The 26,557-nt window shown below is 40.0% G+C and overlaps 31 non-coding genes and 22 pseudogenes across 31 annotated transcripts; all 53 read left to right on the plus strand.

Annotated features, from left to right (window-relative positions):
* The first annotated feature begins 249 nt into the window (after nt 1–249).
* LOC146011238 (5S ribosomal RNA) lies at nt 250–368 on the plus strand (annotated as a pseudogene).
* A 346-nt stretch (nt 369–714) lies between these two features.
* On the plus strand, nt 715–833 carry LOC146014594 (5S ribosomal RNA). The gene has a single exon (XR_014447543.1). It is a non-coding gene; the product is annotated as a 5S ribosomal RNA (ribosomal RNA).
* A 345-nt stretch (nt 834–1,178) lies between these two features.
* LOC146011668 (5S ribosomal RNA) lies at nt 1,179–1,287 on the plus strand (annotated as a pseudogene).
* A 346-nt stretch (nt 1,288–1,633) lies between these two features.
* LOC146010340 (5S ribosomal RNA) lies at nt 1,634–1,752 on the plus strand (annotated as a pseudogene).
* A 345-nt stretch (nt 1,753–2,097) lies between these two features.
* Nucleotides 2,098–2,216, plus strand: LOC146013132 (5S ribosomal RNA). Its single transcript, XR_014446116.1, has one exon. It is a non-coding gene; the product is annotated as a 5S ribosomal RNA (ribosomal RNA).
* Nucleotides 2,217–2,562: 346 nt separating this feature from the next.
* On the plus strand, nt 2,563–2,681 carry LOC146013134 (5S ribosomal RNA). Its single transcript, XR_014446118.1, has one exon. It is a non-coding gene; the product is annotated as a 5S ribosomal RNA (ribosomal RNA).
* A 346-nt stretch (nt 2,682–3,027) lies between these two features.
* LOC146014232 (5S ribosomal RNA) lies at nt 3,028–3,146 on the plus strand. The gene has a single exon (XR_014447183.1). It is a non-coding gene; the product is annotated as a 5S ribosomal RNA (ribosomal RNA).
* A 332-nt stretch (nt 3,147–3,478) lies between these two features.
* Nucleotides 3,479–3,597, plus strand: LOC146011113 (5S ribosomal RNA; annotated as a pseudogene).
* A 344-nt stretch (nt 3,598–3,941) lies between these two features.
* LOC146017514 (5S ribosomal RNA) lies at nt 3,942–4,060 on the plus strand. The gene has a single exon (XR_014450383.1). It is a non-coding gene; the product is annotated as a 5S ribosomal RNA (ribosomal RNA).
* Nucleotides 4,061–4,405: 345 nt separating this feature from the next.
* On the plus strand, nt 4,406–4,514 carry LOC146011567 (5S ribosomal RNA; annotated as a pseudogene).
* Nucleotides 4,515–4,860: 346 nt separating this feature from the next.
* Nucleotides 4,861–4,979, plus strand: LOC146014605 (5S ribosomal RNA). Its single transcript, XR_014447554.1, has one exon. It is a non-coding gene; the product is annotated as a 5S ribosomal RNA (ribosomal RNA).
* Nucleotides 4,980–5,324: 345 nt separating this feature from the next.
* Nucleotides 5,325–5,443, plus strand: LOC146014616 (5S ribosomal RNA). Its single transcript, XR_014447565.1, has one exon. It is a non-coding gene; the product is annotated as a 5S ribosomal RNA (ribosomal RNA).
* A 345-nt stretch (nt 5,444–5,788) lies between these two features.
* Nucleotides 5,789–5,907, plus strand: LOC146013135 (5S ribosomal RNA). The gene has a single exon (XR_014446119.1). It is a non-coding gene; the product is annotated as a 5S ribosomal RNA (ribosomal RNA).
* A 345-nt stretch (nt 5,908–6,252) lies between these two features.
* LOC146013136 (5S ribosomal RNA) lies at nt 6,253–6,371 on the plus strand. The gene has a single exon (XR_014446120.1). It is a non-coding gene; the product is annotated as a 5S ribosomal RNA (ribosomal RNA).
* A 345-nt stretch (nt 6,372–6,716) lies between these two features.
* LOC146014261 (5S ribosomal RNA) lies at nt 6,717–6,835 on the plus strand. The gene has a single exon (XR_014447212.1). It is a non-coding gene; the product is annotated as a 5S ribosomal RNA (ribosomal RNA).
* A 345-nt stretch (nt 6,836–7,180) lies between these two features.
* LOC146010771 (5S ribosomal RNA) lies at nt 7,181–7,299 on the plus strand (annotated as a pseudogene).
* Nucleotides 7,300–7,645: 346 nt separating this feature from the next.
* Nucleotides 7,646–7,764, plus strand: LOC146013137 (5S ribosomal RNA). The gene has a single exon (XR_014446121.1). It is a non-coding gene; the product is annotated as a 5S ribosomal RNA (ribosomal RNA).
* Nucleotides 7,765–8,109: 345 nt separating this feature from the next.
* Nucleotides 8,110–8,227, plus strand: LOC146011407 (5S ribosomal RNA; annotated as a pseudogene).
* A 345-nt stretch (nt 8,228–8,572) lies between these two features.
* Nucleotides 8,573–8,691, plus strand: LOC146010617 (5S ribosomal RNA; annotated as a pseudogene).
* A 345-nt stretch (nt 8,692–9,036) lies between these two features.
* On the plus strand, nt 9,037–9,155 carry LOC146011792 (5S ribosomal RNA). Its single transcript, XR_014444978.1, has one exon. It is a non-coding gene; the product is annotated as a 5S ribosomal RNA (ribosomal RNA).
* A 345-nt stretch (nt 9,156–9,500) lies between these two features.
* LOC146013138 (5S ribosomal RNA) lies at nt 9,501–9,619 on the plus strand. Its single transcript, XR_014446122.1, has one exon. It is a non-coding gene; the product is annotated as a 5S ribosomal RNA (ribosomal RNA).
* A 345-nt stretch (nt 9,620–9,964) lies between these two features.
* LOC146013139 (5S ribosomal RNA) lies at nt 9,965–10,083 on the plus strand. The gene has a single exon (XR_014446123.1). It is a non-coding gene; the product is annotated as a 5S ribosomal RNA (ribosomal RNA).
* A 345-nt stretch (nt 10,084–10,428) lies between these two features.
* On the plus strand, nt 10,429–10,547 carry LOC146014263 (5S ribosomal RNA). Its single transcript, XR_014447213.1, has one exon. It is a non-coding gene; the product is annotated as a 5S ribosomal RNA (ribosomal RNA).
* Nucleotides 10,548–10,892: 345 nt separating this feature from the next.
* LOC146010772 (5S ribosomal RNA) lies at nt 10,893–11,011 on the plus strand (annotated as a pseudogene).
* A 346-nt stretch (nt 11,012–11,357) lies between these two features.
* On the plus strand, nt 11,358–11,476 carry LOC146015884 (5S ribosomal RNA). The gene has a single exon (XR_014448792.1). It is a non-coding gene; the product is annotated as a 5S ribosomal RNA (ribosomal RNA).
* Nucleotides 11,477–11,821: 345 nt separating this feature from the next.
* LOC146011408 (5S ribosomal RNA) lies at nt 11,822–11,939 on the plus strand (annotated as a pseudogene).
* Nucleotides 11,940–12,284: 345 nt separating this feature from the next.
* On the plus strand, nt 12,285–12,403 carry LOC146010619 (5S ribosomal RNA; annotated as a pseudogene).
* A 345-nt stretch (nt 12,404–12,748) lies between these two features.
* Nucleotides 12,749–12,867, plus strand: LOC146016857 (5S ribosomal RNA). Its single transcript, XR_014449739.1, has one exon. It is a non-coding gene; the product is annotated as a 5S ribosomal RNA (ribosomal RNA).
* Nucleotides 12,868–13,213: 346 nt separating this feature from the next.
* On the plus strand, nt 13,214–13,332 carry LOC146010715 (5S ribosomal RNA; annotated as a pseudogene).
* A 346-nt stretch (nt 13,333–13,678) lies between these two features.
* LOC146016515 (5S ribosomal RNA) lies at nt 13,679–13,797 on the plus strand. The gene has a single exon (XR_014449406.1). It is a non-coding gene; the product is annotated as a 5S ribosomal RNA (ribosomal RNA).
* Nucleotides 13,798–14,142: 345 nt separating this feature from the next.
* Nucleotides 14,143–14,261, plus strand: LOC146013140 (5S ribosomal RNA). Its single transcript, XR_014446124.1, has one exon. It is a non-coding gene; the product is annotated as a 5S ribosomal RNA (ribosomal RNA).
* A 345-nt stretch (nt 14,262–14,606) lies between these two features.
* LOC146013141 (5S ribosomal RNA) lies at nt 14,607–14,725 on the plus strand. The gene has a single exon (XR_014446125.1). It is a non-coding gene; the product is annotated as a 5S ribosomal RNA (ribosomal RNA).
* Nucleotides 14,726–15,070: 345 nt separating this feature from the next.
* Nucleotides 15,071–15,189, plus strand: LOC146010836 (5S ribosomal RNA; annotated as a pseudogene).
* Nucleotides 15,190–15,535: 346 nt separating this feature from the next.
* LOC146013142 (5S ribosomal RNA) lies at nt 15,536–15,654 on the plus strand. The gene has a single exon (XR_014446126.1). It is a non-coding gene; the product is annotated as a 5S ribosomal RNA (ribosomal RNA).
* A 345-nt stretch (nt 15,655–15,999) lies between these two features.
* Nucleotides 16,000–16,118, plus strand: LOC146011239 (5S ribosomal RNA; annotated as a pseudogene).
* Nucleotides 16,119–16,464: 346 nt separating this feature from the next.
* Nucleotides 16,465–16,583, plus strand: LOC146014628 (5S ribosomal RNA). The gene has a single exon (XR_014447576.1). It is a non-coding gene; the product is annotated as a 5S ribosomal RNA (ribosomal RNA).
* A 345-nt stretch (nt 16,584–16,928) lies between these two features.
* Nucleotides 16,929–17,037, plus strand: LOC146011568 (5S ribosomal RNA; annotated as a pseudogene).
* Nucleotides 17,038–17,382: 345 nt separating this feature from the next.
* Nucleotides 17,383–17,501, plus strand: LOC146013143 (5S ribosomal RNA). The gene has a single exon (XR_014446127.1). It is a non-coding gene; the product is annotated as a 5S ribosomal RNA (ribosomal RNA).
* A 345-nt stretch (nt 17,502–17,846) lies between these two features.
* On the plus strand, nt 17,847–17,965 carry LOC146014264 (5S ribosomal RNA). Its single transcript, XR_014447214.1, has one exon. It is a non-coding gene; the product is annotated as a 5S ribosomal RNA (ribosomal RNA).
* Nucleotides 17,966–18,310: 345 nt separating this feature from the next.
* LOC146010773 (5S ribosomal RNA) lies at nt 18,311–18,429 on the plus strand (annotated as a pseudogene).
* A 346-nt stretch (nt 18,430–18,775) lies between these two features.
* On the plus strand, nt 18,776–18,894 carry LOC146013146 (5S ribosomal RNA). Its single transcript, XR_014446129.1, has one exon. It is a non-coding gene; the product is annotated as a 5S ribosomal RNA (ribosomal RNA).
* Nucleotides 18,895–19,239: 345 nt separating this feature from the next.
* On the plus strand, nt 19,240–19,357 carry LOC146011409 (5S ribosomal RNA; annotated as a pseudogene).
* Nucleotides 19,358–19,702: 345 nt separating this feature from the next.
* LOC146010620 (5S ribosomal RNA) lies at nt 19,703–19,821 on the plus strand (annotated as a pseudogene).
* Nucleotides 19,822–20,167: 346 nt separating this feature from the next.
* Nucleotides 20,168–20,286, plus strand: LOC146010716 (5S ribosomal RNA; annotated as a pseudogene).
* Nucleotides 20,287–20,632: 346 nt separating this feature from the next.
* Nucleotides 20,633–20,751, plus strand: LOC146016516 (5S ribosomal RNA). The gene has a single exon (XR_014449407.1). It is a non-coding gene; the product is annotated as a 5S ribosomal RNA (ribosomal RNA).
* Nucleotides 20,752–21,096: 345 nt separating this feature from the next.
* LOC146013147 (5S ribosomal RNA) lies at nt 21,097–21,215 on the plus strand. The gene has a single exon (XR_014446130.1). It is a non-coding gene; the product is annotated as a 5S ribosomal RNA (ribosomal RNA).
* A 345-nt stretch (nt 21,216–21,560) lies between these two features.
* Nucleotides 21,561–21,679, plus strand: LOC146016242 (5S ribosomal RNA). The gene has a single exon (XR_014449139.1). It is a non-coding gene; the product is annotated as a 5S ribosomal RNA (ribosomal RNA).
* Nucleotides 21,680–22,024: 345 nt separating this feature from the next.
* On the plus strand, nt 22,025–22,143 carry LOC146011143 (5S ribosomal RNA; annotated as a pseudogene).
* A 346-nt stretch (nt 22,144–22,489) lies between these two features.
* LOC146010730 (5S ribosomal RNA) lies at nt 22,490–22,608 on the plus strand (annotated as a pseudogene).
* A 345-nt stretch (nt 22,609–22,953) lies between these two features.
* Nucleotides 22,954–23,072, plus strand: LOC146013148 (5S ribosomal RNA). Its single transcript, XR_014446131.1, has one exon. It is a non-coding gene; the product is annotated as a 5S ribosomal RNA (ribosomal RNA).
* A 345-nt stretch (nt 23,073–23,417) lies between these two features.
* LOC146013149 (5S ribosomal RNA) lies at nt 23,418–23,536 on the plus strand. Its single transcript, XR_014446132.1, has one exon. It is a non-coding gene; the product is annotated as a 5S ribosomal RNA (ribosomal RNA).
* Nucleotides 23,537–23,881: 345 nt separating this feature from the next.
* Nucleotides 23,882–24,000, plus strand: LOC146014680 (5S ribosomal RNA). Its single transcript, XR_014447626.1, has one exon. It is a non-coding gene; the product is annotated as a 5S ribosomal RNA (ribosomal RNA).
* A 345-nt stretch (nt 24,001–24,345) lies between these two features.
* Nucleotides 24,346–24,454, plus strand: LOC146011569 (5S ribosomal RNA; annotated as a pseudogene).
* The last annotated feature ends 2,103 nt before the right edge of the window (nt 24,455–26,557 follow it).

A 26,557-nucleotide genomic window follows, 5' to 3' on the forward strand; every position in this document is an offset into this window, starting at 1 on the left:
CAGACACAATAGCCATCACCTAAAGACTTACCACACTGTTTAGGCTCAATTACAACTGCTTTTGGCAGCTAAACAGTGTTGAGCCTCTTTTGTAGTTTAATTTAAGACCCCCTGCTAATATCATGTCCTGTAGGTCTTTTTACATTACCAACACATGATTTTTTTCAGTAAGCCAATACAGTTAGGAAACTTTTGTATTAGCTTACCTGGTGATAGAAGTAGAAGAGGGCAAAAAAGTGCCTTTAACTCACCTACAGCCATACCACATTGGATAGGCCCAATCTCGTCTGATCTTCGAAGCTAAGCAGTGTTGGGTCTGGTTAGTACTTGGGTGGGAGACCACATGGGAGCACCAGGTGCTGTATGTTTTTTCACATTACAGGCAAATTGTTTTTATTCTCTAGCTATTTAAATTGGAAACTTTTTATTTTTATTGCCAGTACAGACATTTGGAAGAGGTCAAACAGACACAATAGCCATCACCTAAAGACTTACCACACTGTTTAGGCCCAATTCCAACTGCTTTTGGCAGCTAAACAGTGTTGAGCCTGTATAGTAGCTTAATTTAAGACCCCCTGCTAATATCATGTCCTGTAGGTCTTTTTACATTACCAACACATGATTTTTTTTAAGTAAGCCAATACAGTTAGGAAACTTTTTTATTAGCTTACCTGGTGATAGAAGTAGAAGAGGGCAAAAAAGTGCCTGTATCTCACCTACAGCCATACCACATTGGATAGGCCCAATCTCGTCTGATCTTGGAAGCTAAGCAGTGTTGGGCCTGGTTAGTACTTGGGTGGGAGACCACCTGGGAACACCAGGTGCTGTAGGTTTTTTCACATTACAGGCAAATTGTTTTTATTCTCTAGCTATTTAAATTGGAAACTTTTTCTTTTTATTGCCAGTACAGACATTTGGAAGAGGTCAAACAGACACAATAGCCATCACCTAAAGACTTACCACACTGTTTAGGCCCAATTCCAACTGCTTTTGGCAGCTAAACAGTGTTGAGCCTCTTTAGTAGTTTAATTTAAGACCCCCTGCTAATATCATGTCCTGTAGGTCTTTTTACATTACCAACACATGATTTTTTTCAGTAAGCCAATACAGTTAGGAAACTTTTTTATTAGCTTACCTGGTGATAGAAGTAGAAGAGGGCAAAAAAGTGCCTGTATCTCACCTACAGCCATACCACATTGGATAGGCCTGATCTTGAAAGCTAAGCAGTGTTGGGCCTGGTTAGTACTTGGGTGGGAGACCACATGGGAACACCAGGTGCTGTATGTTTTTTCACATTACAGGCAAATTGTTTTTATTCTCTAGCTATTTAAATTGGAAACTTTTTATTTTTATTGCCAGTACAGACATTTGGAAGAGGTCAAACAGACACAATAGCCATCACCTAAAGACTTACCACACTGTTTAGGCCCAATTCCAACTGCTTTTGGCAGCTAAACAGTGTTGAGCCTGTATAGTAGCTTAATTTAAGACCCCCTGCTAATATCATGTCCTGTAGGTCTTTTTACATTACCAACACATGATTTTTTTTAAGTAAGCCAATACAGTTAGGAAACTTTTTTATTAGCTTACCTGGTGATAGAAGTAGAAGAGGGCAAAAAAGTGCCTGTATCTCACCTACAGCCATACCACATTGGATAGGCCCAATCTTGTCTGATCTTGGAAGCTAAGCAGTGTTGGGCCTGGTTAGTTCTTGGGTGGGAGACCACATGGGAACACCAGGTGCTGTAGGTTTTTTCACATTACAGGCAAATTGTTTTTATTCTCTAGCTATTTAAATTGGAAACTTTTTCTTTTTATTGCCAGTACAGACATTTGGAAGAGGTCAAACAGACACAATAGCCATCACCTAAAGACTTACCACACTGTTTAGGCCCAATTACAATTGCTTTTGGCAGCTAAACAGTGTTGAGCCTCTTTTGTAGTTTAATTTAAGACCCCCTGCTAATATCATGTCCTGTAGGTCTTTTTACATTACCAACACATGATTTTTTTCAGTAAGCCAATACAGTTAGGAAACTTTTTTATTAGCTTACCAGGTGATAGAAGTAGAAGAGGGCAAAAAAGTGCCTGTATCTCACCTACAGCCATACCACATTGGATAGGCCCAATCTCGTCTGATCTTGGAAGCTAAGCAGTGTTGGGCCTGGTTAGTACTTGGGTGGGAGACCACATGGGAACACCAGGTGCTGTAGGTTTTTTCACATTACTGGCAAATTGTTTTTATTCTCTAGCTATTTAAATTGGAAACTTTTTCTTTTTATTGCCAGCACAGACATTTGGAAGAGGTCAAACAGACACAATAGCCATCACCTAAAGACTTACCACACTGTTTAGGCCCAATTCCAACTGCTTTTGGCAGCTAAACAGTGTTGAGCCTCTTTAGTAGTTTAATTTAAGACCCCCTGCTAATATCATGTCCTGTAGTTTTTTTTTACATTACCAACACATGATTTTTTTCAGTAAGCCAATACAGTTAGGAAACTTTTTTATTAGCTTACCTGGTGATAGAAGTAGAAGAGGGCAAAAAAGTGACTGTATCTCACCTACAGCCATACCACATTGGATAGGCCCAATCTCGTCTGATCTTGGAAGCTAAGCAGTGTTGGGCCTGGTTAGTACTTGGGTGGGAGACCACATGGGAACACCAGGTGCTGTAGGTTTTTTCACATTACTGGCAAATTGTTTTTATTCTCTAGCTATTTAAATAGGAAACTTTTTCTTTTTATTGCCAGCACAGACATTTGGAAGAGGTCAAACAAACACAATAGCCATCACCTAAAGACTTACCACACTGTTTAGGCCCAATTCCAACTGCTTTTGGCAGCTAAACAGTGTTGAGCCTCTTTAGTAGTTTAATTTAAGACCCCCTGCTAATATCATGTCCTGTAGGTCTTTTTACATTACCAACACATGATTTTTTTCAGTAAGCCAATACAGTTAGGAAACTTTTTTTATAAGCTTACCTGGTGATAGAAGTAGAAGAGGGAAAAAAAGTGCCTGTATTTCACCTACAGCCATACCACATTGGATAGGCCCAATCTCGTCTGATCTTGGAAGCTAAGCAGTGTTGGGCCTGGTTAGTACTTGGGTGGGAGACCACATGGGAACACCAGGTGCTGTAGGTGTTTTCACATTACAGGCAAATTGTTTTTATTCTCTAGCTATTTAAATTGGAAACTTTTTCTTTTTGTTGCCAGCACAGACATTTGGAAGAGGTCAAACAGACACAATAGCCATCACCTAAAGACTTACCACACTGTTTAGGCTCAATAACAACTGCTTTTGGCAGCTAAACAGTGTTGAGCCTCTTTTGTAGTTTAATTTAAGACCCCCTGCTAATATCATGTCCTGTAGGTCTTTTTACATTACCAACACATGATTTTTTTCAGTTAGGAAACTTTTGTATTAGCTTACCTGGTGATAGAAGTAGAAGAGGGCAAAAAAGTGCCTTTAACTCACCTACAGCCATACCACATTGGATAGGCCCAATCTCGTCTGATCTTCGAAGCTAAGCAGTGTTGGGCCTGGTTAGTACTTGGGTGGGAGACAACGTGGGAACACCAGGTGCTGTAGGTTTTTTCACATTACTGGCAAATTATTTTATTCTCTAGCTATTTAAATAGGAAACTTTTTCTTTTTATTGCCAGCACAGACATTTGGAAGAGGTCAAACAGACACAATAGCCATCACCTAAAGACTTACCAAACTGTTTAGGCCCAATTCCAACTGCTTTTGGCAGCTAAACAGTGTTGAGCCTCTTTAGTAGTTTAATTTAAGACCCCCTGCTAATATCATGTCCTGTAGGTCTTTTTACATTACCAACACATGATTTTTTTCAGTAAGCCAATACAGTTAGGAAACTTTTTTATTAGCTTACCTGGTGATAGAAGTAGAAGAGGGCAAAAAAGTGCCTGTATCTCACCTACAGCCATACCACATTGGGTAGGCCCAATCTCATCTGATCTTGGAAGCTAAGCAGTGTTGGGCCTGGTTAGTTCTTGGGTGGGAGACCACATGTGAACACCAGGTGCTGTAGGTTTTTTCACATTACAGGCAAATTGTTTTTATTCTCTAGCTATTTAAATTGGAAACTTTTTCTTTTTATTGCCAGTACAGACATTTGGAAGAGGTCAAACAGACACAATAGCCATCACCTAAAGACTTACCACACTGTTTAGGCCCAATTCCAACTGCTTTTGGCAGCTAAACAGTGTTGAGCCTCTTTAGTAGTTTAATTTAAGACCCCCTGCTAATATCATGTCCTGTAGGTCTTTTTACATTACCAACACATGATTTTTTTCAGTAAGCCAATACAGTTAGGAAACTTTTTTATTAGCTTACCTGGTGATAGAAGTAGAAGAGGGCAAAAAAGTGCATGTATCTCACCTACAGCCATACCACATTGGATAGGCCTGATCTTGGAAGCTAAGCAGTGTTGGGCCTGGTTAGTACTTGGGTGGGAGACCACATGGGAACACCAGGTGCTGTATGTTTTTTCACATTACAGGCAAATTGTTTTTATTCTCTAGCTATTTAAATTGGAAACTTTTTATTTTTATTGCCAGTACAGACATTTGGAAGAGGTCAAACAGACACAATAGCCATCACCTAAAGACTTACCACACTGTTTAGGCCCAATTCCAACTGCTTTTGGCAGCTAAACAGTGTTGAGCCTGTATGGTAGCTTAATTTAAGACCCCCTGCTAATATCATGTCCTGTAGGTCTTTTTACATTACCAACACATGATTTTTTTTAAGTAAGCCAATACAGTTAGGAAACTTTTTTATTAGCTTACCTGGTGATAGAAGTAGAAGAGGGCAAAAAAGTGCCTGTATCTCACCTACAGCCATACCACATTGGATAGGCCCAATCTCGTCTGATCTTGGAAGCTAAGCAGTGTTGGGCCTGGTTAGTACTTGGGTGGGAGACCACCTGGGAACACCAGGTGCTGTAGGTTTTTTCACATTACTGGCAAATTGTTTTCATTCTCTAGCTATTTAAATTGGAAACTTTTTCTTTTTATTGCCAGCACAGACATTTGGAAGAGGTCAAACAGACACAATAGCCATCACCTAAAGACTTACCACACTGTTTAGGCTCAATTCCAACTGCTTTTGGCAGCTAAACAGTGTTGAGCCTCTTTTGTAGTTTAATTTAAGACCCCCTGCTAATATCATGTCCTGTAGGTCTTTTTACATTACCAACACATGATTTTTTTCAGTAAGCCAATACAGTTAGGAAACTTTTGTATTAGCTTACCTGGTGATAGAAGTAGAAGAGGGCAAAAAAGTGCCTGTATCTCACCTACAGCCATACCACATTGGATAGGCCCAATCTCGTCTGATCTTGGAAGCTAAGCAGTGTTGGGCCTGGTTAGTACTTGGGTGGGAGACCACCTGGGAACACCAGGTGCTGTAGGTTTTTTCACATTACTGGCAAATTGTTTTTATTCTCTAGCTATTTAAATTGGAAACTTTTTCTTTTTATTGCCAGCACAGACATTTGGAAGAGGTCAAACAGACACAATAGCCATCACCTAAAGACTTACCACACTGTTTAGGCCCAATTCCAACTGCTTTTGGCAGCTAAACAGTGTTGAGCCTCTTTAGTAGTTTAATTTAAGACCCCCTGCTAATATCATGTCCTGTAGGTCTTTTTACATTACCAACACATGATTTTTTTCAGTAAGCCAATACAGTTAGGAAACTTTTGTATTAGCTTACCTGGTGATAGAAGTAGAAGAGGGCAAAAAAGTGCCTTTAACTCACCTACAGCCATACCACATTGGATAGGCCCAATCTCGTCTGATCTTGGAAGCTAAGCAGTGTTGGGCCTGGTTAGTACTTGGGTGGGAGACCACATGGGAACACCAGGTGCTGTAGGTTTTTTCACATTACTGGCAAATTGTTTTTATTCTCTAGCTATTTAAATTGGAAACTTTTTCTTTTTATTGCCAGCACAGACATTTGGAAGAGGTCAAACAGACACAATAGCCATCACCTAAAGACTTACCACACTGTTTAGGCCCAATTCCAACTGCTTTTGGCAGCTAAACAGTGTTGAGCCTCTTTAGTAGTTTAATTTAAGACCCCCTGCTAATATCATGTCCTGTAGGTCTTTTTACATTACCAACACATGATTTTTTTCAGTAAGCCAATACAGTTAGGAAACTTTTTTATTAGCTTACCTGGTGACAGAAGTAGAAGAGGGCAAAAAAGTGACTGTATCTCACCTACAGCCATACCACATTGGATAGGCCCAATCTCGTCTGATCTTGGAAGCTAAGCAGTGTTGGGCCTGGTTAGTACTTGGGTGGGAGACCACATGGGAACACCAGGTGCTGTAGGTTTTTTCACATTACTGGCAAATTGTTTTTATTCTCTAGCTATTTAAATAGGAAACTTTTTCTTTTTATTGCCAGCACAGACATTTGGAAGAGGTCAAACAAACACAATAGCCATCACCTAAAGACTTACCACACTGTTTAGGCCCAATTCCAACTGCTTTTGGCAGCTAAACAGTGTTGAGCCTCTTTAGTAGTTTAATTTAAGACCCCCTGCTAATATCATGTCCTGTAGGTCTTTTTACATTACCAACACATGATTTTTTTCAGTAAGCCAATACAGTTAGGAAACTTTTTTATAAGCTTACCTGGTGATAGAAGCAGAAGAGGGAAAAAAAGTGCCTGTATTTCATCTACAGCCATACCACATTGGATAGGCCCAATCTCGTCTGATCTTGGAAGCTAAGCAGTGTTGGGCCTGGTTAGTACTTGGGTGGGAGACCACATGGGAACACCAGGTGCTGTAGGTTTTTTCACATTACAGGCAAATTGTTTTTATTCTCTAGCTATTTAAATTGGAAACTTTTTCTTTTTATTGCCAGTACAGACATTTGGAAGAGGTCAAACAGACACAATAGCCATCACCTAAAGACTTACCACACTGTTTAGGCTCAATTACAACTGCTTTTGGCAGCTAAACAGTGTTGAGCCTCTTTTGTAGTTTAATTTAAGACCCCCTGCTAATATCATGTCCTGTAGGTCTTTTTACATTACCAACACATGATTTTTTTCAGTAAGCCAATACAGTTAGGAAACTTTTGTATTAGCTTACCTGGTGATAGAAGTAGAAGAGGGCAAAAAAGTGCCTTTAACTCACCTACAGCCATACCACATTGGATAGGCCCAATCTCGTCTGATCTTCGAAGCTAAGCAGTGTTGGGTCTGGTTAGTACTTGGGTGGGAGACCACATGGGAGCACCAGGTGCTGTAGGTTTTTTCACATTACTGGCAAATTGTTTTTATTCTCTAGCTATTTATATTGGAAACTTTTTTATTTTTATTGCCAGCACAGACATTTGGAAGAGGTCAAACAGACACAATAGCCATCACCTAAAGACTTACCACACTGTTTAGGCTCAATTCCAACTGCTTTTGGCAGCTAAACAGTGTTGAGCCTCTTTTGTAGTTTAATTTAAGACCCCCTGCTAATATCATGTCCTGTAGGTCTTTTTACATTACCAACACATGATTTTTTTCAGTAAGCCAATACAGTAAGGAAACTTTTGTATTAGCTTACCTGGTGATAGAAGTAGAAGAGGGCAAAAAAGTGGCTTTAACTCACCTACAGCCATACCACATTGGATAGGCCCAATCTCGTCTGATCTTGGAAGCTAAGCAGTGTTGGGCCTGGTTAGTACTTGGGTGGGAGACCACATGGGAACACCAGGTGCTGTAGGTTTTTTCACATTACAGGCAAATTGTTTTTATTCTCTAGCTATTTATATTGGAAACTTTTTCTTTTTATTGCCAGCACAGACATTTGGAAGAGGTCAAACAGACACAATAGCCATCACCTAAAGACTTACCACACTGTTTAGGCTCAATTACAACTGCTTTTGGCAGCTAAACAGTGTTGAGCCTCTTTTGTAGTTTAATTTAAGACCCCCTGCTAATATCATGTCCTGTAGGTCTTTTTACATTACCAACACATGATTTTTTTCAGTAAGCCAATACAGTTAGGCAACTTTTGTATTAGCCTACCTGGTGATAGAAGTAGAAGAGGGCAAAAAAGTGCCTTTAACTCACCTAAAGCCATACCACATTGGATAGGCCCAATCTCGTCTGATCTTGGAAGCTAAGCAGTGTTAGGCCTGGTTAGTACTTGGGTGGAGACCACATGGGAACACCAGGTGCTGTAGGTTTTTTCACATTACTGGCAAATTGTTTTTATTCTCTAGCTATTTATATTGGAAACTTTTTCTTTTTATTGCCAGTACAGACATTTGGAAGAGGTCAAACAGATACAATAGCCATCACCTAAAGACTTACCACACTGTTTAGGCCCAATTCCAACTGCTTTTGGCAGCTAAACAGTGTTGAGCCTCTTTAGTAGTTTAATTTAAGACCCCCTGCTAATATCATGTCCTGTAGGTCTTTTTACATTACCAACACATGATTTTTTTCAGTAAGCCAATACAGTTAGGAACATTTTTTATTAGCTTACCTGGTGATAGAAGTAGAAGAGGGCAAAAAAGTGCCTGTATCTCACCTACAGCCATACCAAATTGGATAGGCCCAATCTCGTCTGATCTTGGAAGCTTAGCAGTGTTGGGCCTGGTTAGTACTTGGGTGGGAGACCACATGGGAACACCAGGTGCTGTAGGTTTTTTCACATTACAGGCAAAGTGTTTTTATTCTCTAGCTATTTAAATTGGAAACTTTTTCTTTTTATTGCCAGTACAGACATTTGGAAGAGGTCAAACAGACACAATAGCCATCACCTAAAGACTTACCACACTGTTTAGGCCCAATTCCAACTGCTTTTGGCAGCTAAACAGTGTTGAGCCTCTTTAGTAGTTTCATTTAAGACCCCCTGCTAATATCATGTCCTGTAGGTCTTTTTACATTACCAACACATGATTTTTTTTAGTAAGCCAATACAGTTAGGAAACTTTTGTATTAGCTTACCTGGTGATAGAAGTAGAAGAGGGCAAAAAAGTGCCTGTATCTCACCTACAGCCATACCACATTGGATAGGCCCAATCTCGTCTGATCTTGGAAGCTAAGCAGTGTTGGGCCTGGTTAGTACTTGGGTGGGAGACCACCTGGGAATACCAGGTGCTGTAGGTTTTTTCACATTACTGGCAAATTGTTTTTATTCTCTAGCTATTTAAATTGGAAACTTTTTCTTTTTATTGCCAGCACAGACATTTGGAAGAGGTCAAACAGACACAATAGCCATCACCTAAAGACTTACCACACTGTTTAGGCCCAATTCCAACTGCTTTTGGCAGCTAAACAGTGTTGAGCCTCTTTAGTAGTTTAATTTAAGACCCCCTGCTAATATCATGTCCTGTAGGTCTTTTTACATTACCAACACATGATTTTTTTCAGTAAGCCAATACAGTTAGGAAACTTTTGTATTAGCTTACCTGGTGATAGAAGTAGAAGAGGGCAAAAAAGTGCCTTTAACTCACCTACAGCCATACCACATTGGATAGGCCCAATCTCGTCTGATCTTGGAAGCTAAGCAGTGTTGGGCCTGGTTAGTACTTGGGTGGGAGACCACATGGGAACACCAGGTGCTGTAGGTTTTTTCACATTACTGGCAAATTGTTTTTATTCTCTAGCTATTTAAATTGGAAACTTTTTATTTTTATTGCCAGCACAGACATTTGGAAGAGGTCAAACAGACACAATAGCCATCACCTAAAGACTTACCACACTGTTTAGGCCCAATTCCAACTGCTTTTGGCAGCTAAACAGTGTTGAGCCTCTTTAGTAGTTTAATTTAAGACCCCCTGCTAATATCATGTCCTGTAGGTCTTTTTACATTACCAACACATGATTTTTTTCAGTAAGCCAATACAGTTAAGAAACTTTTTTATTAGCTTACCTGGTGACAGAAGTAGAAGAGGGCAAAAAAGTGACTGTATCTCACCTACAGCCATACCACATTGGATAGGCCCAATCTCGTCTGATCTTGGAAGCTAAGCAGTGTTGGGCCTGGTTAGTACTTGGGTGGGAGACCACATGGGAACACCAGGTGCTGTAGGTTTTTTCCCATTACTGGCAAATTGTTTTTATTCTCTAGCTATTTAAATAGGAAACTTTTTCTTTTTATTGCCAGCACAGACATTTGGAAGAGGTCAAACAAACACAATAGCCATCACCTAAAGACTTACCACACTGTTTAGGCCCAATTCCAACTGCTTTTGGCAGCTAAACAGTGTTGAGCCTCTTTAGTAGTTTAATTTAAGACCCCCTGCTAATATCATGTCCTGTAGGTCTTTTTACATTACCAACACATGATTTTTTTCAGTAAGCCAATACAGTTAGGAAACTTTTTTATAAGCTTACCTGGTGATAGAAGCAGAAGAGGGAAAAAAAGTGCCTGTATTTCATCTACAGCCATACCACATTGGATAGGCCCAATCTCGTCTGATCTTGGAAGCTAAGCAGTGTTGGGCCTGGTTAGTACTTGGGTGGGAGACCACATGGGAACACCAGGTGCTGTAGGTTTTTTCACATTACAGGCAAATTGTTTTTATTCTCTAGCTATTTAAATTGGAAACTTTTTCTTTTTATTGCCAGTACAGACATTTGGAAGAGGTCAAACAGACACAATAGCCATCACCTAAAGACTTACCACACTGTTTAGGCTCAATTACAACTGCTTTTGGCAGCTAAACAGTGTTGAGCCTCTTTTGTAGTTTAATTTAAGACCCCCTGCTAATATCATGTCCTGTAGGTCTTTTTACATTACCAACACATGATTTTTTTCAGTAAGCCAATACAGTTAGGAAACTTTTGTATTAGCTTACCTGGTGATAGAAGTAGAAGAGGGCAAAAAAGTGCCTTTAACTCACCTACAGCCATACCACATTGGATAGGCCCAATCTCGTCTGATCTTCGAAGCTAAGCAGTGTTGGGTCTGGTTAGTACTTGGGTGGGAGACCACATGGGAGCACCAGGTGCTGTAGGTTTTTTCACATTACTGGCAAATTGTTTTTATTCTCTAGCTATTTATATTGGAAACTTTTTTATTTTTATTGCCAGCACAGACATTTGGAAGAGGTCAAACAGACACAATAGCCATCACCTAAAGACTTACCACACTGTTTAGGCTCAATTCCAACTGCTTTTGGCAGCTAAACAGTGTTGAGCCTCTTTTGTAGTTTAATTTAAGACCCCCTGCTAATATCATGTCCTGTAGGTCTTTTTACATTACCAACACATGATTTTTTTCAGTAAGCCAATACAGTTAGGAAACTTTTGTATTAGCTTACCTGGTGATAGAAGTAGAAGAGGGCAAAAAAGTGGCTTTAACTCACCTACAGCCATACCACATTGGATAGGCCCAATCTTGTCTGATCTTGGAAGCTAAGCAGTGTTGGGCCTGGTTAGTACTTGGGTGGGAGACCACATGGGAACACCAGGTGCTGTAGGTTTTTTCACATTATAGGCAAATTGTTTTTATTCTCTAGCTATTTATATTGGAAACTTTTTCTTTTTATTGCCAGCACAGACATTTGGAAGAGGTCAAACAGACACAATAGCCATCACCTAAAGACTTACCACACTGTTTAGGCTCAATTACAACTGCTTTTGGCAGCTAAACAGTGTTGAGCCTCTTTTGTAGTTTAATTTAAGACCCCCTGCTAATATCATGTCCTGTAGGTCTTTTTACATTACCAACACATGATTTTTTTCAGTAAGCCAATACAGTTAGGCAACTTTTGTATTAGCCTACCTGGTGATAGAAGTAGAAGAGGGCAAAAAAGTGCCTTTAACTCACCTAAAGCCATACCACATTGGATAGGCCCAATCTCGTCTGATCTTGGAAGCTAAGCAGTGTTAGGCCTGGTTAGTACTTGGGTGGAGACCACATGGGAACACCAGGTGCTGTAGGTTTTTTCACATTACTGGCAAATTGTTTTTATTCTCTAGCTATTTATATTGGAAACTTTTTCATTTTATTGCCAGTACAGACATTTGGAAGAGGTCAAACAGATACAATAGCCATCACCTAAAGACTTACCACACTGTTTAGGCCCAATTCCAACTGCTTTTGGCAGCTAAACAGTGTTGAGCCTCTTTAGTAGTTTAATTTAAGACCCCCTGCTAATATCATGTCCTGTAGGTCTTTTTACATTACCAACACATGATTTTTTTCAGTAAGCCAATACAGTTAGGAACATTTTTTATTAGCTTACCTGGTGATAGAAGTAGAAGAGGGCAAAAAAGTGCCTGTATCTCACCTACAGCCATACCAAATTGGATAGGCCCAATCTCGTCTGATCTTGGAAGCTTAGCAGTGTTGGGCCTGGTTAGTACTTGGGTGGGAGACCACATGGGAACACCAGGTGCTGTAGGTTTTTTCACATTACAGGCAAAGTGTTTTTATTCTCTAGCTATTTAAATTGGAAACTTTTTCTTTTTATTGCCAGTACAGACATTTGGAAGAGGTCAAACAGACACAATAGCCATCACCTAAAGACTTACCACACTGTTTAGGCCCAATTCCAACTGCTTTTGGCAGCTAAACAGTGTTGAGCCTCTTTAGTAGTTTCATTTAAGACCCCCTGCTAATATCATGTCCTGTAGGTCTTTTTACATTACCAACACATGATTTTTTTTAGTAAGCCAATACAGTTAGGAAACTTTTGTATTAGCTTACCTGGTGATAGAAGTAGAAGAGGGCAAAAAAGTGCCTGTATCTCACCTACAGTCATACCACATTGGATAGGCCCAATCTCGTCTGATCTTGGAAGCTAAGCAGTGTTGGGCCTGGTTAGTACTTGGGTGTGAGATCACATGGGAACACCAGGTGCTGTAGGTTTTTTCACATTACTGGCAAATTGTTTTTTATTCTCTAGCTATTTAAATTGGAAACTTTTTCTTTTTATTGCCAGTACAGACATTTGGAAGAGGTCAAACAGACACAATAGCCATCACCTAAAGACTTACCACACTGTTTAGGCCCAATTCCAACTGCTTTTGGCAGCTAAACAGTGTTGAGCCTCTTTAGTAGTTTAATTTAAGACCCCCTGCTAATATCATGTCCTGTAGGTCTTTTTACATTACCAACACATGATTTTTTTCAGTAAGCCAATACAGTTAGGAAACTTTTTTATTAGCTTACCTGGTGATAGAAGTAGAAGAGGGCAAAAAAGTGCCTGTATCTCACCTACAGCCATACCACATTGGATAGGCCCAATCTCGTCTGATCTTGGAAGCTAAGCAGTGTTGGGCCTGGTTAGTACTTTGGTGTGAGACTACATGGGAACACCAGGTGCTGTAGGTTTTTTCACATTACAGGCAAATTGTTTTTATTCTCTAGCTATTTAGATTAGAAACTTTTTCTTTTTATTGCCAGTACAGACATTTGGAAGCGGTCAAACAGACACAATAGCCATCACCTAAAGACTTACCACACTGTTTAGGCCCAATTCCAACTGCTTTTGGCAGCTAAACAGTGTTAAGCCTTTTTAGTAGTTTAATTTAAGACCCCCTGCTAATATCATGTCCTGTAGGTCTTTTTACATTACCAACACATGATTTTTTTTAAGTAAGCCAATACAGTTAGGAAACTTTTTTATTAGCTTACCTGGTGATAGAAGTAGAAGAGGGCAAAAAAGTGCCTGTATCTCACCTACAGCCATACCACATTGGATAGGCCCAATCTCGTCTGATCTTGGAAGCTAAGCAGTGTTGGCCCTGGTTAGTACTTAGGTGGGAGACCACCTGGGAACACCAGGTGCTGTAGGTTTTTTCACATTACTGGCAAATTGTTTTTATTCTCTAGCTATTTAAATTGGAAACTTTTTCTTTTTATTGCCAGCACAGACATTTGGAAGAGGTCAAACAGACACAATAGCCATCACCTAAAGACTTACCACACTGTTTAGGCTCAATTCCAACTGCTTTTGGCAGCTAAACAGTGTTGAGCCTGTTTAGTAGTTTAATTTAAGACCCCCTGCTAATATCATGTCCTGTAGGTCTTTTTACATTACCAACACATGATTTTTTTCAGTAAGCCAATACAGTTAGGAAACTTTTTTATTAGCTTACCAGGTGATAGAAGTAGAAGAGGGCAAAAAAGTGCCTGTATCTCACCTACAGCCATACCACATTGGATAGGCCCAATCTCGTCTGATCTTGGAAGCTAAGCAGTGTTGGGCCTGGTTAGTACTTGGGTGGGAGACCACATGGGAACACCAGGTGCTGTAGGTTTTTTCACATTACTGGCAAATTGTTTTTATTCTCTAGCTATTTAAATTGAAAACTTTTTCTTTTTATTGCCAGCACAGACATTTGGAAGAGGTCAAACAGACACAATAGCCATCACCTAAAGACTTACCACACTGTTTAGGCCCAATTCCAACTGCTTTTGGCAGCTAAACAGTGTTGAGCCTCTTTAGTAGTTTAATTTAAGACCCCCTGCTAATATCATGTCCTGTAGGTCTTTTTACATTACCAACACATGATTTTTTTCAGTAAGCCAATACAGTTAGGAAACTTTTTTATTAGCTTACCTGGTGATAGAAGTAGAAGAGGGCAAAAAAGTGACTGTATCTCACCTACAGCCATACCACATTGGATAGGCCCAATCTCGTCTGATCTTGGAAGCTAAGCAGTGTTGGGCCTGGTTAGTACTTGGGTGGGAGACCACATGGGAACACCAGGTGCTGTAGGTTTTTTCACATTACTGGCAAATTGTTTTTATTCTCTAGCTATTTAAATAGGAAACTTTTTCTTTTTATTGCCAGCACAGACATTTGGAAGAGGTCAAACAAACACAATAGCCATCACCTAAAGACTTACCACACTGTTTAGGCCCAATTCCAACTGCTTTTGGCAGCTAAACAGTGTTGAGCCTCTTTAGTAGTTTAATTTAAGACCCCCTGCTAATATCATGTCCTGTAGGTCTTTTTACATTACCAACACATGATTTTTTTCAGTAAGCCAATACAGTTAGGAAACTTTTTTATAAGCTTACCTGGTGATAGAAGTAGAAGAGGGAAAAAAAGTGCCTGTATTTCACCTACAGCCATACCACATTGGATAGGCCCAATCTCGTCTGATCTTGGAAGCTAAGCAGTGTTGGATCTGGTTAGTACTTGGGTGGGAGACCACATGGGAGCACCAGGTGCTGTATGTTTTTTCACATTACAGGCAAATTGTTTTTATTCTCTAGCTATTTAAATTGGAAACTTTTTATTTTTATTGCCAGTACAGACATTTGGAAGAGGTCAAACAGACACAATAGCCATCACCTAAAGACTTACCACACTGTTTAGGCCCAATTCCAACTGCTTTTGGCAGCTAAACAGTGTTGAGCCTCTTTAGTAGTTTAATTTAAGACCCCCTGCTAATATCATGTCCTGTAGGTCTTTTTACATTACCAACACATGATTTTTTTTAAGTAAGCCAATACAGTTAGGAAACTTTTTTATTAGCTTACCTGGTGATAGAAGTAGAAGAGGGCAAAAAAGTGCCTGTATCTCACCTACAGCCATACCACATTGGATAGGCCCAATCTCGTCTGATCTTGGAAGCTAAGCAGTGTTGGGCCTGGTTAGTACTTGGGTGGGAGACCACATGGGAACACCAGGTGCTGTAGGTTTTTTCACATTACTGGCAAATTGTTTTTATTCTCTAGCTATTTAAATAGGAAACTTTTTCTTTTTATTGCCAGCACAGACATTTGGAAGAGGTCAAACAAACACAATAGCCATCACCTAAAGACTTACCACACTGTTTAGGCCCAATTCCAACTGCTTTTGGCAGCTAAACAGTGTTGAGCCTCTTTAGTAGTTTAATTTAAGACCCCCTGCTAATATCATGTCCTGTAGGTCTTTTTACATTACCAACACATGATTTTTTTCAGTAAGCCAATACAGTTAGGAAACTTTTGTATTAGCTTACCTTGTGATAGAAGTAGAAGAGGGCAAAAAAGTGCCTTTAACTCACCTACAGCCATACCACATTGGATAGGCCCAATCTCGTCTGATCTTCGAAGCTAAGCAGTGTTGGGTCTGGTTAGTACTTGGGTGGGAGACCACATGGGAGCACCAGGTGCTGTATGTTTTTTCACATTACAGGCAAATTGTTTTTATTCTCTAGCTATTTAAATTGGAAACTTTTTATTTTTATTGCCAGTACAGACATTTGGAAGAGGTCAAACAGACACAATAGCCATCACCTAAAGACTTACCACACTGTTTAGGCCCAATTCCAACTGCTTTTGGCAGCTAAACAGTGTTGAGCCTGTATAGTAGCTTAATTTAAGACCCCCTGCTAATATCATGTCCTGTAGGTCTTTTTACATTACCAACACATGATTTTTTTTAAGTAAGCCAATACAGTTAGGAAACTTTTTTATTAGCTTACCTGGTGATAGAAGTAGAAGAGGGCAAAAAAGTGCCTGTATCTCACCTACAGCCATACCACATTGGATAGGCCCAATCTCGTCTGATCTTGGAAGCTAAGCAGTGTTGGGCCTGGTTAGTACTTGGGTGGGAGACCACCTGGGAACACCAGGTGCTGTAGGTTTTTTCACATTACAGGCAAATTGTTTTTATTCTCTAGCTATTTAAATTGGAAACTTTTTCTTTTTATTGCCAGTACAGACATTTGGAAGAGGTCAAACAGACACAATAGCCATCACCTAAAGACTTACCACACTGTTTAGGCCCAATTCCAACTGCTTTTGGCAGCTAAACAGTGTTGAGCCTCTTTAGTAGTTTAATTTAAGACCCCCTGCTAATATCATGTCCTGTAGGTCTTTTTACATTACCAACACATGATTTTTTTCAGTAAGCCAATACAGTTAGGAAACTTTTTTATTAGCTTACCTGGTGATAGAAGTAGAAGAGGGCAAAAAAGTGCCTGTATCTCACCTACAGCCATACCACATTGGATAGGCCTGATCTTGGAAGCTAAGCAGTGTTGGGCCTGGTTAGTACTTGGGTGGGAGACCACATGGGAACACCAGGTGCTGTATGTTTTTTCACATTACAGGCAAATTGTTTTTATTCTCTAGCTATTTAAATTGGAAACTTTTTATTTTTATTGCCAGTACAGACATTTGGAAGAGGTCAAACAGACACAATAGCCATGACCTAAAGACTTACCACACTGTTTAGGCCCAATTCCAACTGCTTTTGGCAGCTAAACAGTGTTGAGTCTGTATAGTAGCTTAATTTAAGACCCCCTGCTAATATCATGTCCTGTAGGTCTTTTTACATTACCAACACATGATTTTTTTCAGTAAGCCAATACAGTTAGGAAACTTTTGTATTAGCTTACCTGGTGATAGAAGTAGAAGAGGGCAAAAAAGTGCCTTTAACTCACCTACAGCCATACCACATTGGATAGGCCCAATCTCGTCTGATCTTGGAAGCTAAGCAGTGTTGGGCCTGGTTAGTACTTGGGTGGGAGACCACATGGGAACACCAGGTGCTGTAGGTTTTTTCACATTACTGGCAAATTGTTTTTATTCTCTAGCTATTTAAATTGGAAACTTTTTCTTTTTATTGCCAGCACAGACATTTGGAAGAGGTCAAACAGACACAATAGCCATCACCTAAAGACTTACCACACTGTTTAGGCCCAATTCCAACTGCTTTTGGCAGCTAAACAGTGTTGAGCCTCTTTAGTAGTTTAATTTAAGACCCCCTGCTAATATCATGTCCTGTAGGTCTTTTTACATTACCAACACATGATTTTTTTCAGTAAGCCAATACAGTTAGGAAACTTTTTTATAAGCTTACCTGGTGATAGAAGCAGAAGAGGGAAAAAAAGTGCCTGTATTTCATCTACAGCCATACCACATTGGATAGGCCCAATCTCGTCTGATCTTGGAAGCTAAGCAGTGTTGGGCCTGGTTAGTACTTGGGTGGGAGACCACATGGGAACACCAGGTGCTGTAGGTTTTTTCACATTACAGGCAAATTGTTTTTATTCTCTAGCTATTTAAATTGGAAACTTTTTCTTTTTATTGCCAGTACAGACATTTGGAAGAGGTCAAACAGACACAATAGCCATCACCTAAAGACTTACCACACTGTTTAGGCTCAATTACAACTGCTTTTGGCAGCTAAACAGTGTTGAGCCTCTTTTGTAGTTTAATTTAAGACCCCCTGCTAATATCATGTCCTGTAGGTCTTTTTACATTACCAACACATGATTTTTTTCAGTAAGCCAATACAGTTAGGAAACTTTTGTATTAGCTTACCTGGTGATAGAAGTAGAAGAGGGCAAAAAAGTGTCTTTAACTCACCTACAGCCATACCACATTGGATAGGCCCAATCTCGTCTGATCTTCGAAGCTAAGCAGTGTTGGGTCTGGTTAGTACTTGGGTGGGAGACCACATGGGAGCACCAGGTGCTGTAGGTTTTTTCACATTACTGGCAAATTGTTTTTATTCTCTAGCTATTTATATTGGAAACTTTTTTATTTTTATTGCCAGCACAGACATTTGGAAGAGGTCAAACAGACACAATAGCCATCACCTAAAGACTTACCACACTGTTTAGGCTCAATTCCAACTGCTTTTGGCAGCTAAACAGTGTTGAGCCTCTTTTGTAGTTTAATTTAAGACCCCCTGCTAATATCATGTCCTGTAGGTCTTTTTACATTACCAACACATGATTTTTTTCAGTAAGCCAATACAGTTAGGAAACTTTTGTATTAGCTTACCTGGTGATAGAAGTAGAAGAGGGCAAAAAAGTGGCTTTAACTCACCTACAGCCATACCACATTGGATAGGCCCAATCTCGTCTGATCTTGGAAGCTAAGCAGTGTTGGGCCTGGTTAGTACTTGGGTGGGAGACCACATGGGAACACCAGGTGCTGTAGGTTTTTTCACATTACAGGCAAATTGTTTTTATTCTCTAGCTATTTATATTGGAAACTTTTTCTTTTTATTGCCAGCACAGACATTTGGAAGAGGTCAAACAGACACAATAGCCATCACCTAAAGACTTACCACACTGTTTAGGCTCAATTACAACTGCTTTTGGCAGCTAAACAGTGTTGAGCCTCTTTTGTAGTTTAATTTAAGACCCCCTGCTAATATCATGTCCTGTAGGTCTTTTTACATTACCAACACATGATTTTTTTCAGTAAGCCAATACAGTTAGGCAACTTTTGTATTAGCCTACCTGGTGATAGAAGTAGAAGAGGGCAAAAAAGTGCCTTTAACTCACCTAAAGCCATACCACATTGGATAGGCCCAATCTCGTCTGATCTTGGAAGCTAAGCAGTGTTAGGCCTGGTTAGTACTTGGGTGGAGACCACATGGGAACACCAGGTGCTGTAGGTTTTTTCACATTACTGGCAAATTGTTTTTATTCTCTAGCTATTTATATTGGAAACTTTTTCATTTTATTGCCAGTACAGACATTTGGAAGAGGTCAAACAGATACAATAGCCATCACCTAAAGACTTACCACACTGTTTAGGCCCAATTCCAACTGCTTTTGGCAGCTAAACAGTGTTGAGCCTCTTTAGTAGTTTAATTTAAGACCCCCTGCTAATATCATGTCCTGTAGGTCTTTTTACATTACCAACACATGATTTTTTTCAGTAAGCCAATACAGTTAGGAACATTTTTTATTAGCTTACCTGGTGATAGAAGTAGAAGAGGGCAAAAAAGTGCCTGTATCTCACCTACAGCCATACCAAATTGGATAGGCCCAATCTCGTCTGATCTTGGAAGCTTAGCAGTGTTGGGCCTGGTTAGTACTTGGGTGGGAGACCACATGGGAACACCAGGTGCTGTAGGTTTTTTCACATTACTGGCAAATTGTTTTTTATTCTCTAGCTATTTAAATTGGAAACTTTTTCTTTTTATTGCCAGTACAGACATTTGGAAGAGGTCAAACAGACACAATAGCCATCACCTAAAGACTTACCACACTGTTTAGGCCCAATTCCAACTGCTTTTGGCAGCTAAACAGTGTTGAGCCTCTTTAGTAGTTTAATTTAAGACCCCCTGCTAATATCATGTCCTGTAGGTCTTTTTACATTACCAACACATGATTTTTTTCAGTAAGCCAATACAGTTAGGAAACTTTTTTATTAGCTTACCTGGTGATAGAAGTAGAAGAGGGCAAAAAAGTGCCTGTATCTCACCTACAGCCATACCACATTGGATAGGCCCAATCTCGTCTGATCTTGGAAGCTAAGCAGTGTTGGGCCTGGTTAGTACTTTGGTGTGAGACTACATGGGAACACCAGGTGCTGTAGGTTTTTTCACATTACAGGCAAATTGTTTTTATTCTCTAGCTATTTAGATTAGAAACTTTTTCTTTTTATTGCCAGTACAGACATTTGGAAGCGGTCAAACAGACACAATAGCCATCACCTAAAGACTTACCACACTGTTTAGGCCCAATTCCAACTGCTTTTGGCAGCTAAACAGTGTTAAGCCTTTTTAGTAGTTTAATTTAAGACCCCCTGCTAATATCATGTCCTGTAGGTCTTTTTACATTACCAACACATGATTTTTTTTAAGTAAGCCAATACAGTTAGGAAACTTTTTTATTAGCTTACCTGGTGATAGAAGTAGAAGAGGGCAAAAAAGTGCCTGTATCTCACCTACAGCCATACCACATTGGATAGGCCCAATCTCGTCTGATCTTGGAAGCTAAGCAGTGTTGGCCCTGGTTAGTACTTAGGTGGGAGACCACCTGGGAACACCAGGTGCTGTAGGTTTTTTCACATTACTGGCAAATTGTTTTTATTCTCTAGCTATTTAAATTGGAAACTTTTTCTTTTTATTGCCAGCACAGACATTTGGAAGAGGTCAAACAGACACAATAGCCATCACCTAAAGACTTACCACACTGTTTAGGCTCAATTCCAACTGCTTTTGGCAGCTAAACAGTGTTGAGCCTGTTTAGTAGTTTAATTTAAGACCCCCTGCTAATATCATGTCCTGTAGGTCTTTTTACATTACCAACACATGATTTTTTTCAGTAAGCCAATACAGTTAGGAAACTTTTTTATTAGCTTACCTGGTGATAGAAGTAGAAGAGGGCAAAAAAGTGACTGTATCTCACCTACAGCCATACCACATTGGATAGGCCCAATCTCGTCTGATCTTGGAAGCTAAGCAGTGTTGGGCCTGGTTAGTACTTGGGTGGGAGACCACATGGGAACACCAGGTGCTGTAGGTTTTTTCACATTACTGGCAAATTGTTTTTATTCTCTAGCTATTTAAATAGGAAACTTTTTCTTTTTATTGCCAGCACAGACATTTGGAAGAGGTCAAACAAACACAATAGCCATCACCTAAAGACTTACCACACTGTTTAGGCCCAATTCCAACTGCTTTTGGCAGCTAAACAGTGTTGAGCCTCTTTAGTAGTTTAATTTAAGACCCCCTGCTAATATCATGTCCTGTAGGTCTTTTTACATTACCAACACATGATTTTTTTCAGTAAGCCAATACAGTTAGGAAACTTTTTTATAAGCTTACCTGGTGATAGAAGTAGAAGAGGGAACAAAAGTGCCTGTATTTCACCTACAGCCATACCACATTGGATAGGCCCAATCTCGTCTGATCTTGGAAGCTAAGCAGTGTTGGGCCTGGTTAGTGCTTGGGTGGGAGACCACATGGGAACACCAGGTGCTGTAGGTTTTTTCACATTACAGGCAAATTGTTTTTATTCTCTAGCTATTTAAATTGGAAACTTTTTCTTTTTATTGCCAGCACAGACATTTGGAAGAGGTCAAACAGACACAATAGCCATCACCTAAAGACTTACCACACTGTTTAGGCTCAATTACAACTGCTTTTGGCAGCTAAACAGTGTTGAGCCTCTTTTGTAGTTTAATTTAAGACCCCCTGCTAATATCATGTCCTGTAGGTCTTTTTACATTACCAACACATGATTTTTTTCAGTAAGCCAATACAGTTAGGAAACTTTTGTATTAGCTTACCTTGTGATAGAAGTAGAAGAGGGCAAAAAAGTGCCTTTAACTCACCTACAGCCATACCACATTGGAAAGGCCCAATCTCGTCTGATCTTCGAAGCTAAGCAGTGTTGGGTCTGGTTAGTACTTGGGTGGGAGACCACATGGGAGCACCAGGTGCTGTATGTTTTTTCACATTACAGGCAAATTGTTTTTATTCTCTAGCTATTTAAATTGGAAACTTTTTATTTTTATTGCCAGTACAGACATTTGGAAGAGGTCAAACAGACACAATAGCCATCACCTAAAGACTTACCACACTGTTTAGGCCCAATTCCAACTGCTTTTGGCAGCTAAACAGTGTTGAGCCTCTTTAGTAGTTTAATTTAAGACCCCCTGCTAATATCATGTCCTGTAGGTCTTTTTACATTACCAACACATGATTTTTTTTAAGTAAGCCAATACAGTTAGGAAACTTTTTTATTAGCTTACCTGGTGATAGAAGTAGAAGAGGGCAAAAAAGTGCCTGTATCTCACCTACAGCCATACCACATTGGATAGGCCCAATCTCGTCTGATCTTGGAAGCTAAGCAGTGTTGACCCTGGTTAGTACTTAGGTGGGAGACCACCTGGGAACACCAGGTGCTGTAGGTTTTTTCACATTACTGGCAAATTGTTTTTATTCTCTAGCTATTTAAATTGGAAACTTTTTCTTTTTATTGCCAGCACAGACATTTGGAAGAGGTCAAACAGACACAATAGCCATCACCTAAAGACTTACCACACTGTTTAGGCTCAATTCCAACTGCTTTTGGCAGCTAAACAGTGTTGAGCCTGTTTAGTAGTTTAATTTAAGACCCCCTGCTAATATCATGTCCTGTAGGTCTTTTTACATTACCAACACATGATTTTTTTCAGTAAGCCAATACAGTTAGGAAACTTTTTTATTAGCTTACCAGGTGATAGAAGTAGAAGAGGGCAAAAAAGTGCCTGTATCTCACCTACAGCCATACCACATTGGATAGGCCCAATCTCGTCTGATCTTGGAAGCTAAGCAGTGTTGGGCCTGGTTAGTACTTGGGTGGGAGACCACATGGGAACACCAGGTGCTGTAGGTTTTTTCACATTACTGGCAAATTGTTTTTATTCTCTAGCTATTTAAATTGGAAACTTTTTCTTTTTATTGCCAGCACAGACATTTGGAAGAGGTCAAACAGACACAATAGCCATCACCTAAAGACTTACCACACTGTTTAGGCCCAATTCCAACTGCTTTTGGCAGCTAAACAGTGTTGAGCCTCTTTAGTAGTTTAATTTAAGACCCCCTGCTAATATCATGTCCTGTAGGTCTTTTTACATTACCAACACATGATTTTTTTCAGTAAGCCAATACAGTTAGGAAACTTTTTTATTAGCTTACCTGGTGATAGAAGTAGAAGAGGGCAAAAAAGTGACTGTATCTCACCTACAGCCATACCACATTGGATAGGCCCAATCTCGTCTGATCTTGGAAGCTAAGCAGTGTTGGGCCTGGTTAGTACTTGGGTGGGAGACCACATGGGAACACCAGGTGCTGTAGGTTTTTTCACATTACTGGCAAATTGTTTTTATTCTCTAGCTATTTAAATAGGAAACTTTTTCTTTTTATTGCCAGCACAGACATTTGGAAGAGGTCAAACAAACACAATAGCCATCACCTAAAGACTTACCACACTGTTTAGGCCCAATTCCAACTGCTTTTGGCAGCTAAACAGTGTTGAGCCTCTTTAGTAGTTTAATTTAAGACCCCCTGCTAATATCATGTCCTGTAGGTCTTTTTACATTACCAACACATGATTTTTTTCAGTAAGCCAATACAGTTAGGAAACTTTTTTATAAGCTTACCTGGTGATAGAAGTAGAAGAGGGAAAAAAAGTGCCTGTATTTCACCTACAGCCATACCACATTGGATAGGCTCAATCTCGTCTGATCTTGGAAGCTAAGCAGTGTTGGGCCTGGTTAGTACTTGGGTGGGAGACCACATGGGAACACCAGGTGCTGTAGGTTTTTTCACATTACAGGCAAATTGTTTTTATTCTCTAGCTATTTAAATTGGAAACTTTTTCTTTTTATTGCCAGCACAGACATTTGGAAGAGGTCAAACAGACACAATAGCCATCACCTAAAGACTTACCACACTGTTTAGGCTCAATTACAACTGCTTTTGGCAGCTAAACAGTGTTGAGCCTCTTTTGTAGTTTAATTTAAGACCCCCTGCTAATATCATGTCCTGTAGGTCTTTTTACATTACCAACACATGATTTTTTTCAGTAAGCCAATACAGTTAGGAAACTTTTTTATTAGCTTACCTGGTGATAGAAGTAGAAGAGGGCAAAAAAGTGCCTGTATCTCACCTACAGCCATACCACATTGGATAGGCCTGATCTTGGAAGCTAAGCAGTGTTGGGCCTGGTTAGTACTTGGGTGGGAGACCACATGGGAACACCAGGTGCTGTATGTTTTTTCACATTACAGGCAAATTGTTTTTATTCTCTAGCTATTTAAATTGGAAACTTTTTATTTTTATTGCCAGTACAGACATTTGGAAGAGGTCAAACAGACACAATAGCCATGACCTAAAGACTTACCACACTGTTTAGGCCCAATTCCAACTGCTTTTGGCAGCTAAACAGTGTTGAGTCTGTATAGTAGCTTAATTTAAGACCCCCTGCTAATATCATGTCCTGTAGGTCTTTTTACATTACCAACACATGATTTTTTTTTAAGTAAGCCAATACAGTTAGGAAACTTTTGAATGTTTGAATGTTTGGGGCACTTTTTAGCTAAAATCATCCTACAGGGCCTAACTGCATATGCTAAAGCCTGCCTATTTTGAATGGTCTAGTGGCCCCTGCAACCTCCAAAAATATCAGGACTTACTTCCCCAATAACCTGCTAACTCACCCCTGAAATACACACGTATTCACCCTATTTTGTTCATTGGACTCATTTCTCATTTGAAATGCCCATTTTTGGGGAGCCAGAAATGTGCGTCTTTAAAAGGTGATTTCTACGATACCCCACTTTTGCGCGTCGGACCTCAACTTTTCCGGTAAACGCAGAAAAACCGCAATTTTCAGGAGAAACGAGACAGACATCCCCTCCCTCTGCCACCCACCCGCCCAACTGACAGCCAGCCATTAGACATGCACAGATAGTTCTGAGGGTCTGTCTGTGATGTCATAAAGGGCCTGCTGATCAATGGGCAGCTTTCTGATTGGCTGCTGTATTTGATTGACAGATGGAAGCTGGCAGCTGATCTGCTGTCTAGCCTAAAGTGCTTTACACACCTCCCTGATGGTACCACTGGCTAAGACTCCACCTCAGCTCATTGGGTAATGAAAAAATTAGAACAATTGATGGATGAAAGCAGGCAGGCCGGCCATTTTGGGACGCTCATTGGACTTGTTTAATGCAATGCACCTTTGTATATTCACATGCATTCGCTTCATGCTGTAACCACTGTGCATAAAAATTTGGAAACATGGCATACAGTATATCATTTGGTGTCTAAGTCATGTTTCCCATATTTTCCCTTCCCAGATACAAGCCCGTTTGAGTGTTTGGGGCACTTTTTATCTAAAATCATCCTACAGGGCCTAACTGCATATGCTAAAGCCTGCCTATTTTGAATGGTGTAGTGGCCCCTGCAACTTCCAAAAATATGAGGACTTACTTCCGCAATAACCTGCTAACTCACCCCTGAAATACATACTTATTCACCCTATTTTGTTCATTGGATTCATTTCTCATTTGAAATGCCCATTTTTGGGGGGCCAGAAATGTGCGTCTTTAAAAGGTGATTTATACGCCAGCCATTAGACATGCGCAGGTTGTTCTGAGGGTCTGTCTGTGATGTCATAAAGGGCCTGCTGATCAATGGGCAGCTTTCAAATTGGCTGCTGTATTTGATTGACAGATGGAAGCTGGCAGCTGATTGGCTGTCTAGCCTAAAGTGCTTTACACACCTCCCTGATGATACCACTGGCTAAGACTCCACCTCAGCTCATTGGGTAATGAAAAATTTAGAACAATTGATGGATGAAAGCAGGCAGGCCGGCCATTTTGGGACGCTCAGTGGACTTGTTTAATGCAATGCACCTTTGTATATTCACATGCATTCGCTTCATGCTGTAACCACTGTGCATAAAAATTTGGAAACATAGCATACAGTGTATCATTTGGTGTCTAAGTCATGTTTCCCATATTTTCCCTTCCCAGATACAAGCCCGTTTGAGTGTTTGGGGCACTTTTTAGCTAAAATCATCCTACAGGGCCTAACTGCAAATGCTAAAGCCTGCCTATTTTGAATGGTGTAGTGGCCCCTGCAACCTCCAAAAATATCAGGACTTACTTCCCCAATAACCTGCTAACTCACCCCTGAAATACATACTTATTCACCCAATTTTGTTCATTGGACTCATTTCTCATTTTAAATGCCCATTTTTGGGGGGCCAGAAATGTGCGTCATTAAAAGTTGATTTCTACGATACCCCAGTTTTGCGCGTCGGATCTCAACTTTTCCCGTAATTGCAGAAAAACCGCAATTTTCAGGAGAAACGAG

Source organism: Crinia signifera, chromosome 6 (assembly GCF_055691185.1).
Source record: "Crinia signifera chromosome 6, ASM5569118v1, whole genome shotgun sequence".
NCBI lineage: Eukaryota > Metazoa > Chordata > Amphibia > Anura > Myobatrachidae > Crinia > Crinia signifera.